Here is a 16594-nt window from a genome sequence, read left to right on the forward strand (position 1 = left end):
CTGTTCGATTGAGGTTGTGTTGGTGTGAGGTTGTGTTGGTGCGAGGTTTGTGTGGTTTTGCCAGTGCTGGTGGTCTCAGGTGCTCTAGTGCTGTGTTTCTACAGGAGCAGCTCAATGCTTTAATGACCTGAGAGGAGGCCTAAAATAAAACCCCCTGCTTCCTGTTACCAAGCAAGCTTTCCTCTCTCTCTCTTTCTGTCTGTCTCTAAGCTAATAAAACTGGCAGGATGCCAAAACATTAAGACGTGTCTCCAGTGTCATGTGATGAGTCTTGTGACCGCTGATGTTGTTATGGGAGCGGCATTCCAGTCATCGGGATGGACAGCCCGGTCTAAATCACACGGAAGAGTTTTCAGCATCCGTCTTTCCGAAAGAGAGAGAGAGAGATACTCTGTGGCTCCTAGGAACCCAGAACACCTCCATAAGCTCCTTCTCAAGCATCTTTAAAAAGATCTGATAACTGAACAATCACATGATCAACAGAACCTCAAAGTCAGCTAAAAAAGTTCTAATTTCAAATAATTTCCAGTATGAAGTTCATCTTAAATGTCATGGTTATTCCTCTAGAATACTTTTGCTGTAATTGGGGGAACCCTAATTAGGTCACAGCTCATTGAGGTTGGTGATTAGAGGTAATGTGGGAACACTCACAGTCTGGAAAGTCGGAATGCTGTGCTGCTGTTAGTAAACTACAGCAGTGGGCTCAGTGCCCTGGCCCGATTCCCGGCTCCGGGTCGGCTCTAGTGTTATTTTCATCACAGCAGGAATATCAACTGATACCCAACACTGTACTCCAGCACTGAGGCACTAAATGTCCTTACTAATGGATCTGATGCAACAATGAAAATAAACAAATAAACAAACTGAGCCCAACTGAGGACTCATTCTTCAAATCCACAGCTGGGTTTGGTACGGAGACTAAACCCACCATGGTGCTGTGTGATGGGTATGAAAATGATCCTAATATTATCAACAAAAATATATTACACTTTATTAACTAACAGAGCTCAACAGAGACATCCCCCTGCTGATGGGTTAAATATAGCCAATCACAGTGCAGAAGCAGGATTTCAAGATTTCCAATCACAAAGCGGTAGTAAGACTCCAACAATCACATTGCAGAAGCAGGACACCAATCAAAGAGCAAAAACAGGACTCTATAAACCAATAAGAAAACAGAAGCAAAACTATACCAAACAATCACAGCAGTGCTTCAACAACCAGTTGAATTGCAGGAATGGGACACAACCAATCAAAGTGCAAAAGCAAGACACTAACATCCAATCAAACAGCAAAAACAAGACTCTGCCAACCAATAAGAAAACAGAATCCACACCCCAACAGCCAGTCAAACAGCAAAAACAGAACTCTACCAACCAATAAGAGAACAGAAGAAACATTTCAACAACCAATCACAGTAGAGGAAAATGTCTCTACCAACCAATAAAAGAGCTGAAGCAATACTCCAACAATCTATCACAGAAGAGGATTAGATATCTGCCAATCAATAAGAGAACAGAAGCAACACTCATAACACACTCCAACAACCAATCGTAGTGCAGCAATGGGACACCAACAATCAATCATAGTGCAAGAGCAGGACACTAAGAACCAATCAAAGAGCAAATACACACCAACAACCAATTACAGAACAGGAACTGGTCACTACCAACCAATACAAGAATAGCAGCAGTACTCCAACAACCAATCAAGGAGCAAAAGAAGACCTTTACCAACTAATAAGAGAACAGAAGCAACACCCCAACAACCAATTACAGAACAGGAACAGGTCTCTACCAACCAATTAGTGAGCAGAATAAATACACCAACAACCAATCACAGAACAGAAACAGATTCCTACTAAGCAAATAGAGCAGAAGCAATATTTATTGAATACTCCAACATACATACTAGGCAGTACCAGCTAATGCCATTGCAGGAGGCAGGAATGTAATAGTTAATCCCAGTTCTGGAGGCGGGGCTCTACTTGACACCTGCCCAATTATAACTCCAGGCTGGATACTACCAACCAATCCCAGTGCAGGGGCAGGACTCTGCTCACCAACCTCAACACATAGGACGGGACTCGGTCAGCCAATCAGAGCGCAGAACGCGAGTATCTACGCGGCGGAGCAAACCAGTCTCCGCGCGGTGGGCGGGGCTTGTCGGAATACGGGTGCGCTGGAGGAGCACGGCTACGTGTGTGTGTCTGTGGCCGGGAGTAGTCGCGCCTCTGCGGGCTTTAGCTCAGCGGAGCTTCGCTCACACAGACCCGGAGATCGGGAGAACCGCAGGCAGCGGCAGTTCAGCGGCCGCAGGCCGGAGACGGAGAGCCTGAGCCCCGCGGCTGGAGGTGGGTTTGCCCGGTTGGTGACCGAGCTGCACCGCGATGTGTGTGTGTGTGTGTGTGTTTGTGTGTGTGTGAAGTTGGTGGTCAGAGGCGGGGAGGAGAAGTTTACCGCCGGGCTGCAGAACGGCGCTGTGGGGAACTTGTGCGTGCGTGTGTGTGTGCATAGTGTGTGTGTGTGCACTGCGTGTGTGTGTGTGTGTGTGTGTGTGTGTGTATAGTGTGTTTATCATATCAGCTGGCGGCTTATTAAGGCCAGCCTCAGGTCCTAAACGTGATCTGTGTGTGTGTGTGTGTGACTGGCTGAGTGTGTGGACCTGTGGCGCGCGGACAGGCCAAGTGGAGTGTGTGAGGAGTAAGTTCTTGGTCAGTAAGTGTGTGTTCAGGTTCTCCAGTCTGGTTCTCTCTCTGTGCTCCTGGTTCCTCTGGTTCCACAAGCTTTTCTGTTCAGATACTGCAGCAGCTACACTCAGAATCCTGATGTGTTTAAGATGGAACAGGGTACTATAGTAATGCAATCTCTCTCTCTCTTTCTCTCTCTTTCATTTTTGTTTTCAACTTCATGGCACGGTCATGGTAAATTACAGTGTTGTCAAAGCATTAATTAATTAATTGATTAATTGATTAATTGCTCTCCCTCTATTTCTCTATCACTCTCTATTCCTTTCTTTCTTCCTCTATCTATTTCTCTGTTGCTCTTTATTTATCTTACGCTCTCTCTATTTCTCTGTATATTTACCTCTATTTATCTATCTATCTCTCTTCCTCCCTCTCTTTCATTTTTGTTTTCAATTTCAGATCAAAGAAGTTTTATTGGCATGACCATAGTAAATTACATTGTTATCAAGCATTACTTAATTAATTGTTTAAAAAAAAAAGTATTTATCTCTCTCTATCTCTATATATCTCTATAAAAAAGAAATATTTATATATATGTATGTATGTATGTATATATTTATCTCTCTGTCTCTGTTTCTTTCTCTTTTTATCTCTCTCTCTCTCTCTCTCTGTGTGTGTAAGTGAGTGCAGCAATAGAATGACAATGAGACAATAATAGAGCTGTACTAGAGCTGCAATAGTTTTTAAGTATTAGGAGTGTGCCATTTCATATCTAATGCAATAATATCAACAAAATTCTGACATGATAAAAAAACTCCATATTGTGAAAATAATATTTACTGTATTTACTTTTTTAAATGTTTGTTTGTAGTTTATATGCATGCACGACATATGCTACACTTTAGCTTTGTGGTAGTGTTTTGTTGTATTTTTCATTTTATACAAAATCAGTGTATATCAAAATAAATCTTAGCAAGTTACTGTTAGATTTTTTGGCTGTGTATGATACTCAGATTTAATTTGAAGTAATAATTAAATGAATTTTTAATGTTTATTTTGTTGTATTAGTGTATTCATAAAAAGAGTTTTGTCATATCGCTATAATATATATTGTTATGAAATATTGTGATATTATTTTAGGGCCATATTGCCGACCCCTAGTAGGGATGCCCCAGCCTTATTTAATCCCCTCTTCCATTATGAAGCAACAGTAAAAGAGCAGTTGACTTAGAGCGGTAGTAATAGAGATAATAATAAAGAGCAGTAACAGAGCCAGAATAGAGCAGTCGTAATAGAGAAGAAATAATAGATTAGCGATACCGCAGAAATGGAGCATTAGTAAAAGACTGTGTTTAATATCTATAATAACAAATATCTGATAACAGAGCAGTAGTAATAGAGCAGTAATTAGTCAATACTATATAGCAGCAGTAATAGAGCAATTGTAAAAGAGCAGCCAAAATTGAGCAGTATTAAAAGAAGCTGCCAACATAGAGAAGAAGTTATAGATCAGCCATCATAAAGCAGCAGGAGTGAAAGAGCAGTTGACGTAGAGCAGCAGTTATAGAGATAATAATAGAGAGCAGTAACAGAGCCACAATAGATCAGTAGTAAAACAGCAGTAATTGAGGATTAGTAAAAGAGCAGTTGAAATAGAGCAGTAGTAATAGAGCTGTACTAGAGCCGCAATAGTGTAGTGATGTCCCAAACTAATTTGGTCTTCTGATTGGATAAAGGTGTGTAATATCTCTAATAACTAACATCTGATAACAGAGCAGCTGTTATAGAGCAGTAATAATAGAGCAGTAATTAAGGAGTATTATAGCTGCTGAAAGAGAGCAGTAGGAATAGATCCGCCATTCTGAAGTAACAATAGAAGAGCAGTCAACATAGAGCAGCAGTAATAGAGCTGTACTAGAGCTGTATTAGTGTAGGGTTGTCCCAAGCTAATTTGGTTCCCAAATATGGTGAATGTGTGGAATATCTTCAAAAACTAATATCTGATAACAGAGCAGCCGGTATAGAAGATGCTTTAAACTTTGTCTTGTCCACTTGATCTTTTTATTTTAAAATAATAATAATTAAAATATTAAAATATTTGATCTCCGCATTTAGCAGTAGTAATAGAGCAGTAATAGAACTGGTGTATTTAAGCAGCAATATTAGTGTTTTTATTGACTAGGAGGCGTTGTTTACTGGGTGTTGTTTACTTAATGATTATTGGGTGTTATTTATTGGGTAGAATTGTTTACTGGCTGTTTACTCATTGTTGTTGTTTATTCATTGTTTACTGGATGTTGACGTTGGTGTTCTTTAATGGGTTGTTTACTGGGTGGTTTTTGCTGGGTGATGTTTTTACCAGGTGTTTACTGGAAGTTGTTTATTGGAAGTTATTTATTCAAAGTTGTTTATTTGAAGTTGTTTATTGGAAGATGTTTATCTAAAGTTGTTTATTTGAAGTTGTTTATGGGGTGTTTTTTTTTCCACGTGTTGTTATTGAGTGTTATATTTTACTGGGTGTTGTTTTTTAGGTGGTGTTAATTGGGTGTTATTATTTATTGGGTGGTGTTGTTTACTGGGTGGCAATGTTTACTGATACTCGGATCAGATCAGTAATGTTTTTTGACTTCCTGGTTCGGACTGTTTGAGTTGATATTCAGCATTAAGATACACAGTTTAGTGTTGGTGTTTGAGTTGTCAGATTGGATTGTGTGAGCTGGGGGGGGAGAGGGGAGAAGGAGTTTCTATGTTTTTAAAAAGACCAGCTGTTTTGTTTCTGTGTTCTGATTGGCTATTTATGTGTGTGTATGTGTGTGTGTGTATGTGTGTGTGTGTGTGTGTGGCAGCTGAAGCTGTGAGAGTGTAAATCCTGTCTGTCTGATCTGAGGGGGGTCTCACACTGGGGGGACGAGTAATGACAGCTGGAGTTACTGGAGTCCTTACTCACACACACACACGCTCACACACACACACCTGGACACAATCCTTCAGTTCAGACAGTTCTGACCACACACACACACACACACACACACACACACACACACACACACACACACACGCACACACACACACTTAAGTCAACATACAGTACCTGTCTGCTCATTTTTATTTTAGCCTAAATATATTGATTAATCAGTAACATTGATTGCTATCATTAACCTTCCAGGTTCTTCGGGTTCTGACTGACAGAACCGATGTGTACAGCTGTTCACGGTTCTGGACCACGACCAGTTCTACCTAATTCAGTGTCTGTCCACCAGTCAGCTATTACATTATTACCACTGTACAATAAAGTGAAGTCACAATCTGGTTTTAGTGGCCTCTGTAATTGTATATTAGCCAGTGAGAGAACAGTCAGTCAAAATTCTATATGTACAATGCTAGAGCTGCACGATATTGAAAAATATTTACATTGCGAATGTCCTTTTTTGACAATATATATATATCAAAATATTAAACACTGTAGGGCCCATGACATCACCTACCCGCCCGACTTGTCCGGATCGATCAAGAGTCAGCGCCGAGCTCTCAAAACCTGAGGAAAAGAGCAAAACAACAATTAATCAGACATTTAAATGATTTTTAAAGGTAAATTAAAGCGTTTTCTGGGATTAAAAGCGTGAATTCAGCTGTAACTGGAAATATTTCTGCACTGCAAAACTGCTGGACTGAGGTGCATGTTTACAAGCACGTGCCCAACCATGTAGATAGAGGCCATGCATGCGGTTACCTCGTGCTTTTTCTTGCCAGCAGCAGCCTGTCACTGACACAGACACAGAGACAGTGCTGTGTATCTACTTCTTGTGTCAAGAATCAAAACATTGCAACAAGACGTGTTTGATTTAATTGCCTTAAGTGACATCGGACGTCATTTAATGTGACTATTGCGCATGTGCACAATGCGATGATGATGCTTAAGCAATATATCGTGCAGCCCTTTACAGAAATCATCATTTAAAAAACTGCTTTTTAATAGTAACTTAGGTTAAATTTTTTTATATTAAAATGTGTTTGGTAATCTAAAAAATGTAAGTATGATAAAGTTCTGGTGTCAAAGACCACAGGGCAACTACAGAAATCTTGTGTAGATTCCACACTGTAATATATGGCACTAAGACATAAGCAGCAGCAGATCATTTTGGGATACCACAGCAGCCACTTTGCAACAACACAGCAACCACCTTTCTACAGTTCCCATTGAAGCATAAACTCCACAAGACCTCTAAAAGTGTCAAATGGTATCTGGCAACAAGTCGTTAGCTGCCGATCATTTTGGGATACCACAGCAACCACATAGGAACACTTTACATCTGGTCTCAAGGCATGGACTCCATGAGGCCTCTGAAGATGTTCTGTAGTATCTGTCACTATGACTTTAACAGGAGATGGGTCTACTTGGAATACCATGGGAACCACTAAACAACACCAAAGCAACCACCTAGCCACATCTGTGTTCTGGCAAAACTTGTTGAGGTGTGGACTCCAGAAGACCTCTGAATGTGGTATCCAGTGGTATCTGGCACTACGACAGATTTTACAGGAGATAATTTAGAAGTATAAAAAAGGAGACTTGCAAGGTACTATGCAGGAGGTTTTAATGTTTTTGCAGATTGGTGTATTTCAGAAGTGTGTGTGTATATATGTGTGTGTGTGTGTGTGTGTGTGTGTGAGCGTGTAATTACACGCTTTAGTACACAGTGGTCGATTACTGTTTTGAGCTAAACAGTTATTAAACCTAAATACACCCACACCTATGCTTACAGACTCATGCAAAAGTTTGGACACCCCTGCTGGGCTCAGTATTATCCAGAGTCCAAGCCTGGGGTAAAGGCTTATCAGTTACCCCACCAATTACCCCTGGTGCTATTATGCTAATACAGCTAACAAGTAAGGAAACCAGTAAACTGCAACAGAGACATCCAGGCAGTTGGAACAAAATCCTGAGAGGGATTTTTACCTTCTGAACCTGGATTTTCCTCCTTGGCTAGAACCCCTGCTTCAACCACCGTCTGGCACTGCAGCATATTAAACTCTCTAAGTGTTGTGGGCACTTTGTTGTCCAGATGCTTGGTGTTGAATGGAGGGTTTGTTTAATGCTGTTTGATGTTGTGGATGATGTCAGCGTTGTCTTCTTCACTCTGTGGGATTAATCTCAGTCGCTGTCATTTTGGACAATAGGGGTTATTGTGCTGAGCCTCGGGGTGAGTGTTGGTAATGGACAGCAGTAATCCTCGTCCCGTGCAGCATCTTTTCTCCAGCTGTTCGGTGAAGCCGGTTCTCTGACGACTCCGTCCCCTGAAGAACTGTGTTTATGCTAATGTACAGACTCTTCCGGACGCCTGTCCCAAAGTCTAAATATTGTGGTTGGTTCTGAAGTGGGTTCTCCAAATGCAGTAAACACCTGGTTTAATTTTAACCACCATGACGAAAACATGAGTGGGTGTGGTCTGAGACCTCCCCTTTAGGGGTCTGATTATACTGGACTAACTGTACAGCTGTGTTTGAAGGGGTCTGACTGTGCACTAGTGTCTGTATTGGTCTGACTGTATAATTATGTCTGTATTGGTCTGACTGTATGATTATGTCTGTAAAGGTCTGATTGTATGATTATGTCTGTGGAGGGCTGACTGTATGATTATGTCTGTAAAGGTCTGATTGTATGATTATGTCTGTGGAGGGCTGACTGTATGATTATGTATGTAGAGGTCTGACTGTATAATTATGTCTGTATTGGTCTGATTGTATGATTATGTCTGTGGAGGTCTAATTGTATGATTATGTCTGTGGAGGACTGACTGTATGATTATCTATGTAGAGGTCTGACTGTATGGTTATGTCTGTAGAGGTCAGACTGTGTGATTATGGATGTAGAGATCTGACTGTACGGGTCTGACTGTAGAGGTCTGATGGTTATACTTGTAGAGGTCTGATTGTACAGGTCTGACTGTATGATTATGTCTGTAGAGGTCTGACTGTATGATTATGTCTGTACGGGTCTGACTGTACAGATCTGACTGTATGGGTTTGACTGTACAGATCTGACTGTAGAGGTCTGATGGTTATACCTGTAGAGGTCTGATGGTTATACCTGTAGAGGTCTGATTGTACAGGTCTAACTGTATGATTATGTCTGTAGAGGTCTGACTGTATGATTATGTCTGTAGAGGTCTGACTGTATGATTATGTCTGTAGAGGTCTGACTGTATGATTATGTCTGTAGAGGTCTGACAGTATGATTATGTCTGTAGAGGAATGATTGTATGATTATGTCTGTAGAGGTCTGACTGCATGATTATGTCTGTAGAGGAATGACTGTATGATTATGTCTGTAGAGGACTGACTCTGTGAATATGTCTGTAGAGGTCTGACTGTATGATTATGTCTGTACAGGTCTGACTGTATGATGATTGTACAGATCTGACTGTACGGGTCTGATTGTATGATTATGTCTGTAGAGGTCTGATTGTACAGGTCTAACTGTATGATGATTGTACAGATCTGACTGTACGGGTCTGATTGTATGATTATGTCTGTAGAGGTCTGATTGTACAGGTCTAACTGTATGATGATGTCTGTTCAGGTCTGACTGTATGATTAGGTCTGTATGGTTCGGGCTCATCTGGGAAAGAGATTATCCTCGCTGGGTGGGGGGCAGAGGGATGGGGGGCATGGGGACAGGGATGGAGGGGGACAGAGATGAAGGCCGCCCAGAAACCTCTGACCTCCTGCATGTGGAATGCAGCGAGCGGCCGTTTGTCCCTTCAGTCCAACACTGACTCTCTTTGTGCACTTCCCTCACACACACACTCACTCACTCACACACACACACTGAAATGCACGGCCTGTGCCAAGTCCTCCAGAGGAAGGAATAAAAAAGGAGGGAGGAGAACAGAGCGGGACGTCTCAGCGGAGTGTCGGAGTCGGCCGGTTGCTGTGTGAACGGGAAAGCAGCTATTGTCTGATTATTTACAGCAACAGTGAACGAAGCTCCGCCCCACAGACCCAAACACCGGAACACCTTTAGCTTCACTAATGCAGCTGTGCATTGATCCCTGACTGCAAAGGCCTGACTTTACGGATCTGACTGAACTGCTTTGAGTAAATATCTGACTGTACGGATCTGACTGCACTGCTTTGAGTAAATATCTGACTGTACGGATCTGACTGCACTGCTTTGAGTAAAGGTCTGACTATACAATTTTGAGTGTACAGATCTGACTGAAGTTGTCTTACTATATCAGTCTGACTGTACATCTGTGACTGTTTCAGTCTGACTGTATGAGTCTGAGTGTATGAGTCTGTTTGTAGGGTTCTGTCTATATGAGTCTCTCTGTATGGCTCTGAGTGTATGTGTCTGACTGTATGAGTCTGTCTGTAGAGGTCTGTCTATATGTGTCTGAGTGTATGAGTCTGTCTGTATGAATCTGACTGTAGAGGTCTGTCTATATGAGTCTGAGTGTATGAGTCTGTCTGTATAAGTCTGACTGTAGGGGTCTGACTGTATGCGTCTGTCTATACGTGTCTGAGTGTATGAGTCTGTCTGTATGAGTCTGTCTGTAGGGGTCTGTCTGTAAGAGTCTGACTGTATAAGTCTGTCTGTATGAGTCTGAGTGTATGAGTCTGTCTGTATGAGTCTGTCTGTAGGGGTCTGTCTGTAAGAGTCTGACTGTATAAGTCTGTCTGTATGAGTCTGAGTGTATGAGTCTGTCTGTATGAGTCTGTCTGTAGGGGTCTGTCTGTAAGAGTCTGACTGTATAAGTCTGTCTGTATGAGTCTGTCTGTATGAGTCAGTCTGTATGAGTCTGAGTGTATGAGTCTGTCTGTATGAGTCAGTCTGTAGGGGTCTGTCTGTAAGAGTCTGACTGTATAAGTCTGTTTGTATGAGTCTGTCTGTAGGGGTCTGTCTGTACGACTGACTTTGCAGGAGGTAAAGAGGGTGAGGAGTGGAAGTGAGTGGATGGGGCTAATCTAAATAGGTGCTGTGTGTGTGTGTGTGTGTGTGATGGGGGTATTAGTGTGTTACAGGTTCTTTATGTTCTCCAACTCCGTCCCCACCCTCCTGTTTACTTCCTCTCTGAGCTTCGCTCTCCCTTTTTTCTCTCTCTTTTCTTACTCCCTCTCTCTTGTTCTCTAAAACCTGACCTTTACCACCCCCCAGCTTACCCCAAACTGACTCACTGCTGCCCTGTCCTGACCCCGCCCCCTTTGTCTCACACTCACTCACTCACTTCACTTTTTCCTTGTTTTTTTCCACCCCTCCCTACAGCCATGGTTCTATGTGCTTTCCTACTCTTATACTCTCTCTCTCTCTCTCTCTCTCTCTCTCTCTTTCTCTCTCTCTCTCTCTCTCTCTCTCTCTCTCTCTCACACACACCTGGCTGAGATCCTGAATGTGGATAATGAGGTGATGAGTATAGGCGAGTCAGTGAGAAAAACAGAACCTTGACTCGAGCTTCAGTTCAGAATCAAAGAGTTCAGAATCAAACTACAGTTTAGAATTAAAGAGTTCAGAATCAAACTACAGTTTAGAATTAAAGAGTTCAGAATCAAACTACAGTTTATAATTAAAGAGTTCAGATTCAAACTACAGTTTAGAATTAAAGAGTTCAGATTCAAACTACAGTTTAGAATTAAAGAGTTGAGAATCAAACTACAGTTCAGAATCAAACTACAGTTTAGAATCAAAATACAGTTTGGAATCAAAGAGTTCAGAATCAAAGAGTTCAGAATTAAAGAGTTCAGAATCAAAGATTTCAGAATTAAAGAGTTCAGAATCAAACTGCAGTTCAGAATCAAACAGTTCAGAATCAAACAGTTCAGAATCAAACTATAGTTCAGAATTAAAGAGTTCAGAATTAAACTACACTCTAAGAAAAGTAAGTACAGATTTGTACTCAAAAGAGTATAAAGCTTGTCGCTGGGGCTGTACCTTATATTGAGGTACAAAAAGGTACCTTTCAGTGAAAGTCCTTTTTTGTACCCATGGCTTTTGTGCCAGTAAAGATTATAAAGGTTATAAACATTATCATCAACTGAATATGTGTCAAGAACTTGATGATACAAAATTGTCTGGCTTTCAAATAAAAATGTGCAATTTAAATATATACTGTTCATTAGTACAGTGAATACTGAATGTACCTTTTGGCTGCAGGTTAAATGGTACAAATCTGTACTTATTGCTGTTAGAAATTACTTTGTACTTCAGAGGGAACAAATCTGACCCTGTAAAGACCAATATTGTACCTTTGAGGGTACAATTATGAAGAGTGTACCTTCGAGTACAAAAAAGTACTCATATTGTACCTCTGTTTTTTAGAGTGTATAGTTCAGAATCAAACTACAGTTCAGAATCAAAGAGTTCAGAGTCGAACTCAAGCACAGCGAACCAGCTCTAATACATCAGCTAACAGATGCTTTTTGATAAACATCATCTTGGTGATGTGGGGAGAGAGCGCCATATACCCGCCCTGACCAATCATGCTCTCTCTGACTCTGGCTGCTGATGGCAAGCAGCATGATCCAGGATTTGATCAGTCGATTTCCTGATCATAGTGGCAGAACCTTCAACCGCTGGACCACCCAGAGCCCCTTAGCCAAGCAGTTCTTGTAGCCATGCTGTTCTCTTATTGGTCAAATTGTAGCCATGCTGTTCTGCTATTACTGCAATTGTAGCCATGTTGTTCTACTACTGGTTAAACTGTAGTCATGCTGTCCTGCTATTGGTGGATTTGTAGACATGTTGTTACAAGCTGAAACAGAAAATTGAGCAAAATTGCACACACACACACACACACACAAACACACACACACACACACACACACACACACACTTCAGGCCTTTCCTAGGTTTCCATAGATACTAACATGCTGTGAGCTGGGTGACCAAATTATCTCCCTTCTCTCTCTGTTTGTACAGATACTGAACACAGTTTCCGATGCTAATTGGTGGGGTTTACATCACTTGTTAGCTATGTTAGTCATATAGCTTCAATGCTAATTGGTGGGGTGTACTCTTCCATTACTTGTTAGCTACATTAGCCCCATAGCTTCAGTGCTAATCTGTGGGTTATACAATTCTTTTACAAGGTAGCTACATTAGCCTCATAGCTCCAGTGCTAATTGGTGGGGTATACTCTTCCATTTCTTGTTACCTACATTAGCCTCATAGCTTCTGTGCTAATTGGTGGGGCATAGGCCACATATTTCAGCAATTTAGCAGAAATTCACTCAATGAGCTGATTATTCATTTAGATATACAGTATGGTACTAGAAGAGTTTCTGCATATGCAGTACTGAAGAAATGGTACCATATAGTACTGAACAATAGTTTTATATAGTATTTTGATATGAGTTTTAAATAGTACTAAAGTTATTGTCCTGTGCACTGCTGCAGAAAATAATTTATAAAGTACTGAAAAAATTAATATATACAGTACTGACATGTGTTCTATATAGCACTGGAAGAAGGGGGTTCTACTAATGCATCTAAAACTTTATTTCAGTAATTCAGTTAATAAAAAAACTCATATATTATATAGATGTATTACACACAGAGTGATCTATTTTATTTCTTTTCTTTTGTTTATTTTTATTGTTGATGTCTTTTTTGCAGAACTTCATGGAATTGTGAACATCATCAGGACGCAATATTCAGCTGCACCTGAACAGGTAATCACTACAGGGATGCTGTAATATTAAGCATTAAGGACACGTCAGTTATTATTTATATCTGTCAGAATTATTATTTTATTGGAGGTTATCTTGTGTTTTTGGTTACTAATATAGAATACAGGAGCATTGCCAACTGGCAGTATTTATTGGGTTTATTTGGGGTAACACTGAAATATTAAATTCTTTCAAATTCAGTGTTGCAACGATTAGTCAATATTATCATCAATGAAGATTATTTAAATTTGTCGACTCATAATTGTAAGTGCGATGGGAGATGGGTAAATGGCTCACTCAGACAGTTTATACTCAACTTAGTCTGTGTCTCTAAAAGTGCACAAACACAACAGATTACATATTTACTCATTAAATATTAGTACTTTCTATATTTAAACAACATCTAGACATTTAAATGCCTTTTAAATCTCATTTTTAGCTGTTTCTATTGTTTTTAGAGATGGAGAACCTGGCAAAAATAATCGCTGACTAATCGAATAATCGAAAAAAAAAAAAAAAAATCATCAGATTAGTTGACTAACAAATAATCATTAGTTGCCCTAGTCAAATAACTCCAACACTGAACACTATTCAAATCTGAATGAATTAAAATTAATTACACTTTAAGAGTGAAAATCAGCTCTTAGCTGTTTAGCTCTGAAATTCCAGCTCTCCAGTTTTTGCTGTGTGGAGTGTCGCCTAAAAACGCACTAAACTACAGGAAGCATAGTCTGAGTTAGAATGTGTGAATTCTGCTGGATTTGCCCTTTAAACAGTATTTCAGTGAGACAGTGGGAGTGTGTGTTATGGTGTCAGGGAGCTGCTAACACTGAGCGGTGAGTGTGTAGCCAGACTGAAACGGCTTTAACACACTCTAAATCACACACACACACACACACACAGGTTTAGGGAATGGGCCTCACACTCGCGGGACATTTTTCCAGAGTGAGGTAGAGCGTAGAGTGTTTCTCCGAGTTGGAGAATGGAATATTCCTGCTTACGGAAAACTGACTGGCCACGCCCCCTCACAAAAGATTCCGTAAAGCAGGAAAAACACACAACCCTGAAACACAGTCCACTCTGTGTGTGTGTGAGAGTGTGTGTGTGTGTGTGAGCGAGTGTGTGTGGCTAGGCCTTAAAAAGTGCTGTAGCCTGAAGAATAGAAGAAGACAAACTACTGTAGGTTGAATAATGGGTGTGGCTAAACTGCTGTAGGCTGAATATTGGGTGGGGCTAAACTGCTGTAGACTAAGTAATGGGTGGAGCTAAACTGCTGTAGGCTAAATAATGGGTGGAGCTTAAATGCTGTAGACTAAATGATGAATAAAGCCGAACTACTGTAGACTGAATGATGGGTGGAGCTAAACTGCTAAAGTCTAAATAATGGGTGGTGCTAAAGATCTGTAGACTAAATAATGGGTGGAGCTAAACTGCTGTAGGCTGAATAATGGGTGGAGCTACATTGCTGTAGGCTGAATAATGGGTGTGGCTAAACTGCTCTAGGTTGAATAATGGGTGGAGCTAAACTGCTGTAGACTAAGTAATGGGTGGAGCTGTACTGATGTAGACTGAATAATGGGTGGGGCTAAACTGCTGTAGACTAAATAATGGGTGGAGCTATATATATGTAGACTGGAATAATGGGTGGAGCTAAACTGTTGTAGACTAAATCATGGGTGGAGCTAAACAGCTGTAGGCTAAATAATGGGTGGGGGTTTATGTATGTTGTCTAAATAGTGGGTGGAGCTAAACCTATGCAAATGAAATAATAAGAGGAGCTAAACTACTGTAGACTAAATGATGAGTGGAGCTAAACAGCTGTAGACGGAATAATGGGTGGAGCTAAACTGCTGTGGGCTGAATAATGGGTGGAGCTAAACTGATGTAAGTTTATTTCTCTTTATATAATTTCTAGAAAGTTGTATAAAATGCGTAAACAGTGTAGGGTGTAGATTCTTAGTATATAATTGAGTTATTATATAAGTATGTGTATTAAATACACATGTGTGTTATATGTTATGTGTATGTACTAATGATATAGAAGGCTGGTTGTGATGCAGTAGTGAGTCAGTCTGTGTTTAGCTCGTCATTCTGCTGTTTCCTGACTCAGCTTCTTCTGCTTCATCTCTGGACGCGGTTCTGCGGTTCCTCCCTAATCGGTTCTCCATATGTTCTCTGCAGCACCGCTCAGCCCAGGAGCACAGAGTCCAGGACAGAACTCAATCCTGTAATTAACTTATGGTGCTTAACTTGTAATCCAGGTTTTAGGAGTAATGTGAATGACTTAATTCACTTAAAGCGATAGTTTTTAGAAAGTGATGGTTTTGTTAAGGTGTAACAGAAAGTTTGATTTTTTTTGAGGGAAGTGTAATGTGATTCAGGCATGCAGCTAATTTCTAGGTTAAAAGTTACTCATTAGTAGTGCTGGGCAGTATGACCAAAAATGCATATCATGGTATTTTCAAGATTTAGTTATATATTTTTGCACGACTGGGCTTTATAACACACTAAGACTTTAAATTAAAGCTCTAATTACTATTGGGTTATATACAGGGGTTGGACAATGAAACTGAAACACTTGTCATTTTAGTGTGGGAGGTTTCATGGTTAAATTGGAGCAGCCTGGTGGCCCATCTTCATTAATTGCACATTATTGCACCAGTAAGAGCAGAGTGTGAAGGTTCAGTTAGCAGGGTAAGAGCACAGTTCTGCTCTAAATATTGCAATGCACACAACATTATGGGAGGCACACCAGAGTTCAAAACCAGAGGACAAATTGTTGGTGCACGTCTTGCTGGAGCATCTGTAACCAAGACAGCAAGTCTTTGTGACGCATCAAGAGCCACGGTATCCAGGGTAATGTCAGCATACCACCAAGAAGGACCAACCACATCCAACAGGATTAACTGTGGACGCTGTAAGAGGAAGCTGTCTGAAAGGGATGTTCGGGTGCTAACCCAGATTGTATCCAAAAAACATAAAACCACGGCTGATCAAATCACAGCAGAATTCAATGTGCACCTCAACTCTCCTGTTTCCACCAGAACTGTCCGTCACCACAATAAATTATTGTGGTCTGAAACCAGGTGTTTCAGTTTCATTGTTCAACCCCTGTACAGTGGAGTGGAGAACCGAGAACTTGTCTTATTATGAACCCCAAGCCTGACTCACAACACCAAGTAGGCCTGAAAGTTCTTCACCAGGTTCAGCCCGATTCACACTGCTGTTCTGATAGAGTGTTCT

The 16594-nt window shown here is 40.7% G+C and overlaps 1 protein-coding gene across 2 annotated transcripts in view; it reads left to right on the top strand.

The window, feature by feature from the left end:
- Positions 1-2177: 2177 nt before the first annotated feature.
- The window catches only part of ppp2r3a (protein phosphatase 2, regulatory subunit B'', alpha), a 73496-nt gene continuing 59079 nt past the window's right edge, over positions 2178-16594 (top strand). The window contains exons 1-2 of one of the 2 annotated variants that reach the window (XM_022676398.2): positions 2178-2353; positions 13299-13354. The gene's annotated coding sequence lies outside the window, so the exon portion shown is untranslated. The remainder of the gene's footprint in view (positions 2354-13298; positions 13355-16594) is intronic. The other variant, XM_049466865.1, reaches the window with a different exon arrangement.

The sequence above is a fragment of the Astyanax mexicanus genome, chromosome 18, assembly GCF_023375975.1.
Source record: "Astyanax mexicanus isolate ESR-SI-001 chromosome 18, AstMex3_surface, whole genome shotgun sequence".
Taxonomy (NCBI): domain Eukaryota; kingdom Metazoa; phylum Chordata; class Actinopteri; order Characiformes; family Acestrorhamphidae; genus Astyanax; species Astyanax mexicanus.